Source organism: Bos indicus x Bos taurus, chromosome 1, assembly GCF_003369695.1.
Source record: "Bos indicus x Bos taurus breed Angus x Brahman F1 hybrid chromosome 1, Bos_hybrid_MaternalHap_v2.0, whole genome shotgun sequence".
Lineage (NCBI taxonomy): Eukaryota > Metazoa > Chordata > Mammalia > Artiodactyla > Bovidae > Bos > Bos indicus x Bos taurus.
The window spans coordinates 103,432,532-103,438,259 of NC_040076.1; the positions used below are offsets into that span (position 1 = coordinate 103,432,532).

The 5,728-nt window shown below is 32.9% G+C and overlaps 1 non-coding gene across 1 annotated transcript; it reads left to right on the plus strand.

Moving 5' to 3' along the window:
* Window positions 1–5,026: 5,026 nt before the first annotated feature.
* LOC113899403 lies at window positions 5,027–5,132 on the plus strand. The gene has a single exon (XR_003512909.1). It is a non-coding gene; the product is annotated as a U6 spliceosomal RNA (small nuclear RNA).
* The last annotated feature ends 596 nt before the right edge of the window (window positions 5,133–5,728 follow it).

A 5,728-nucleotide genomic window follows, 5' to 3' on the forward strand; every position in this document is an offset into this window, starting at 1 on the left:
ATATATAGCATAACATAGGAAAAATATAGTTAATTATTTTATAATAACTATAAATGAAGTATAGTCTTTAAAAATTGAGAATCACTATGTTGCATTCCTAAAATTTATATAATATAGGGCATCAACTATACCTCAATAAAAAATGAAGACTAAGAGGAAACAAACAAAAGGACTATCTTTCCTTTTAATTTTCTTAGCAACTTTTCAAAGATCCATTAATTAACTTACTTGGATTTAATTCTGGACTCTCTGTTTTGTTTCATCTGTTTATGAATCTGTATTTTCATCCATACCACACTGTCTTGATTACTATAGATCTATAATAAGTCTTGAATCAGATATTACAAATCTTCTGAATTTGTTTTTAATTGTTTATTTCTGATTCCATAGTCATTTTGACTATTCCATTTCCTTTAACATGCCATATACATTTCAGAATAAAATTTTAAAAAGCAATGTATCAGCCTAAGTAAAAGTAAATTTCAGGAGGATAATCAGATTCAAATATGACTTGACCTAATGTATTATCAAGGGTTCTGATTCATCATGTTCCTCCCAGATGTGCCCTTCTCTATGTTTCTATATGGCCTGAGGACCTTCCAGAAATGACAGAGGTGTTTGCAGATATCATATAAAAATATCCTTACTTTCAAAAGGAAGAGACGTTCTTTCCCAACACTGAAAATGTATCCTGGGCTTTACTCTGAACAAATTAGACTGAATTTCCTATAAGGGTGAAGGAATTACAGTGATATTCTTGGTCAATCAGAGTTCATTTATATAGTTGAGGGTGGTATTAAGATACATCAAAACTTCAAGCAGAATTGCAGTAGAAGTAAAAAGATGCCATGAGTTGCAATGAAAAGTCAAAAGAAACATATACCTAATATGAGTGGTCAGACTGAATTGTTTTCACATTAACAGACTAAATCTGAGATACTAGGTAGTATGATGTCACTGATGGGTGGGTAGAGGGGGGAGGAAATTTAAAATTTTATAAAAGCAAGAATATACATGTATACTAAATTGTGATATTATGAAACACTGACAGACCACTGTGAAATTTAAATTAACATCATATGGAAGGTGGCAGACTTAGAAACAATGCATATATATGTGTATATATATATATATATATATAAGCATAATATCAACACATTGCTGATCTTCAAAGTTTATGATGCAATAAGATTTTACAAATAAAATTTACTACTATTGTACAGGGGTATTTATCACTTGGTATGTGATGTGATGATTTAAATTTAAATTCTGGAAAGGCCTTTAATGCATAAAATAGTTAAGCTGATAATTTTAAATAAGATTATAACTTTTAGCTCTCAGATATTTAAACCAAAGACAAGTACCGAGAGCCAGTAATTATCTTCATCACATAAATCTTTGTTGGCACAGCTTATTAGGATAAATCCAAGAACTCTAGATACCTTTGAATTTAGTTCTTTTCTTCAGTAGTGATGGGATTTATTGTTCATTTATATTTCTTTTTCAAATGTCTAACAGATCTACAAATGCAAATAAAAATATTTAGGAAGTGGAGATGGGGAGAAAAAGCATAAACAATGAGAAAATCTTACAGTCTGTTAATAGTAGGTCACTAAATAATTTACTGCAAAGTCAAGTGCTCAAAGTATAGAAAGGATTATAAGATACCATCTCTTTACTCCTAGGTACAAAATAGGATAGAAATTCTTCGATTTCATATATAGGATTGTTGGAAAGTCCAGAATAAGCAGGGGAAATATTCTTGCAAATTGATTAAGTTCTGCTCTGGATTTAAAATTGATGAGGTTCTCTGGGTCCTTACTAGAAATCTCATTTATGTATACAATATTTACAAATATGGAAAATCTCAAGTATGAAATTCAGAGTTCATTTTATCCAAATTTTTTATTCTGAATATTTTATTTTCCTAATTAAATAAGCAAAGTTAGACATGATCTCCAAAACTGTTACATAATTAGAAAATAATTAGAGCTGAACCATTAGAAAAGACCCTGATGCTGGGAAATGTTGAAGGCAGGAGAAGGGAATGACAGAGGATGAGATGGCATCACCGACTCAATGGATATGAGTTTGAGCAAGCTCTGAGAGACGGTGAAGGACAGGGAAGCCTGGCATGCTACAGTCCATGGGGTCACAAAGAGTCAGGCAGGACTGAGCGACTAAACAACAAAGGTGTTCCAGGAAACTAAGCTATGTATTAAGGGTGTGGAAGTCTACTGAAGTATCATGAACTAATACTTGTAATTTAGAATAAGAAGAGCTTTAATGAAGAATTAACTGGAGGGGAAAATTGTGTTGGAAAAATTATACTTAGGAGGATATGTCATTATTTGGGTGCAGGATGATGATAGTTTGAATTGAATTGGTTATTATGTAGATACTGAAAACTGGTTTATTTAGAGAGGAAAAATTAATATGGTTATTCATTAACATAGCCCAATAAAGGAGGAAAAGGGACAATATTTGGGAGTGAAGATAAAGAAGTCACCTTCATCAGCTGCGCTTCTTTGAAATCTATAAATATGTGACGATCTTTTATACCTTTTCTTCTTTCTTCATTTCCTCATTTCTTTTTCTGTAACTCTTATAACTTGAATGTCATCTTTCTTGGCTAGTTTTTTTTTTTTTTAATTTAATGTTTTATCTAGATATGTTGTCTTTCATTAAAGTGACTCCAAAATGTTAAAAACTGTATATAATAATGATAAAATGATTACTAGTTCAGAAATAATTACCAAAGACAAATTGCAGTCCAAGAAAATGATACCTTCAATATCATTGCTGATCTCAGAATTCTTATCCCAGTCAGGAATTAAAGATTTTAAAACTTAAACTAAAATTACCCAGCTATGAAGGCTGCTTAAATATTCACTTCAGTTTTTATCATGCTGTAGGAAAAAAAAAAAAAAAAGATATCTGTTCTACAATGTGTTCTCAATGACACTGAAGAGAATTCTGAGGATGCGAGATCAAGGAAATTATTGAATTGTAGTTGTGCAGTATTCCCAGGGATCCACCAGGGCTGATCCTAGCAGATGGACAGATCATGCCAGCTGAGTTGTCTCAGGAGAAAAATCAGAAATGATGTGCTTATGGATATAAAAAGAATATTGATAACACTGATATCCAACACAGACATGGAACAGTAAGAGGTGAATAAAATAATATTCTAGAAAACTAAGTAAGTGGAACAAAAGGCAATTTACAATTTTCAATGAATCTATAAGTTTTATGAGAACAAACAAATGCTAAATGATTCAAATATAACTTGCAAAGAAGTGGTAAATATGATTATCAATCCCTGAAGCATATCTGAATAGGATCTTTCCTTTTAGATGGTGTAGAAGGTGATATTTTGAGTGTTGCTACAGTCTCTCTACTAAACATACTGCTAACACTGGTAATCAGTTTTTGTTATGTGACCTCCTTCTTTCCTTCCCCAAATATAGATAACTGGACTGGGAATGTATGTGTGCATTCTTGTTTAATTGCTCAGTCATGTCTGATTCTTTGCAACCCCATGGACTCTAGCCCACTAGGTTCCTTTGTCCATGAAATTTGCCAGGAGTGGGTAGCCATTCCCTTCTCCAGTGGATCTTCCTGACCCAGGGATCAAACCTGGGTTTTCTGCATTGCATTCTTACCATCCAAGCCACCAGGGGAGCCCTGGAATGTATATCAGAGCTAAACAAATCAACTTTCTTTTTTCCTGAGAATTTGACTAAGATCCAGCAAAAGCATAATTAAAGCTTGTTTCAAATCAATGGTAGAACACCTTAGGTCTATCTATAACACTAACTGAATTTCCCAGATTTTTCTTTTTAATTTCCTACTTTTCCAAAACACAATTTGTCCATTAGCTTTGGATTATGGAGAATATACCAGGATGCTGCTGCTACTGCTAAGTCACTTCAGTCGTGTCCAACTCGGTGTGACCCCGTAGACGTCAACCCACCAGGCTCCCCCACCCCTGGGATTCTCCAGGCAAGAACACTGGAGAGGGCTGCTATTTCCTTCTCCAATGCAGGAAAGTGAAAAGTGAAAAGTGAAAGTGAAGTCGCTCAGTCGTGTCTCTTAGTGACCCCATGGACTGCAACCCACCAGGCTCCTCCATCCATGGGATTTCCATGCAAGAGTACTGGAGTGGGATGCCATTGCCTTTTCCCATATACCAGGATACTTCCAATTTATTCCCAAGTGTGCTTATAATTTATAAATTTTAGACAGTGATACTTAGTATTATTACTTTCAAAGGATTCCATTCAATTACTATTCTTTTTTTTTTTAATAACAAACTGTTTCTTGCTAAACAGGATAAGACTTACTTTCTTGTGAAAACAGATGAGCACATTAAAAGTAATATGGAAAAAAATAAAAATAATATGGATGGGAAAAATAATTACATGAAAATAATCATCAAACTCTAAAGTGGTAACATGAGTAAAAGTTATCTTACAACAGTGAATATTTCCAGGGATAAAGAAAGATATTTCATTAATAAATGAGTCAATTAATCAAGAAAATATAACAGTCCTAAATGTGTGTACATTTAAACATAGCTTTGAAACACATGAGCAAAACTGACACAAGGGAAATTAGGAACAGATAAATCCAAAATGACAGTTGGCGATTTTAATACCTCTTTTTAAATAACTGACAGAATAAGTAAGCATAATTACTTAGTAAATATAGAAGATTTAAAGAATATCAATTAGTTACTTTAACTGGTGTATGTAGATTACTATACCCAGCAAAGGTAGACTACACTCTGAAAGAGCACAAGGGGAATTTACTAAGCTAGAACATATACTGGCTGTAAAACAAGTCTCAACAAATTAAAATAGATTGAAACTATACAATGTGAATTTTCTCCCCAAAGAAAATTAATTATTTCTCAATAACAAAAAACAGTAATTAAAAATATTGGAAAACTCCATAAATATGTGTAAAGTAAACAAACTCTTCTAAACATGCCTATGTCAAAGAATTGACAAGTTAAATTAGAAGATATTTTGTGCTCTCTTTGGCACAAAATTGGAATGATACAGAGAAGATTATCATGGTCCCTGTGTAAGGATGAAAATGCTTTGATTACATTGTAATAAAATATTATATCAACCAAAGCAATACATGGATGAAACTCTTGCTTTTGCATTTTCACATTAAAAAATAAAAACATCAAAAATCCATTACCTAAGCTTATAGCTTAAGAGTTAAATTAAAATCCATTTACTTAGAATTAAGGACAGTATAAAGAATTTTAAAAATATATATATAAAACGGATTTTTTTCTTTTTAACCCTATATTTTTTAAAATTTATTTTTAATTGAACAATAATTGCTTTAAAGTATTGTGTTGGTTTCTGTCAAACATGAACATGAACCAGCCATAAGTATAATTATGTTCCCTCCCTCTTAAAATTACCTCCCACATCCCTCGCCATCCCACACTTCTAGGTCGATACAGAGCTTTGGTTAGAGTTCACCGAGTCATACAGCAAATTCCCATTGGCTATCTGTTTTATATATGATAATGTATGAAAAAAAAAAGTGAAAGTGAAGTCACTCAGTCGTGTCGAAATCTTTGCGACCCCATAGACGGTAGCCTACCAGGCTCCTCAGTCCATGGAATTTTCCAGGCAAGAGTATTGGATTGGGTTTCCATTTCCTTCTCCAGGGGATCTTCCTGGCCCAGGGATCAAACCCT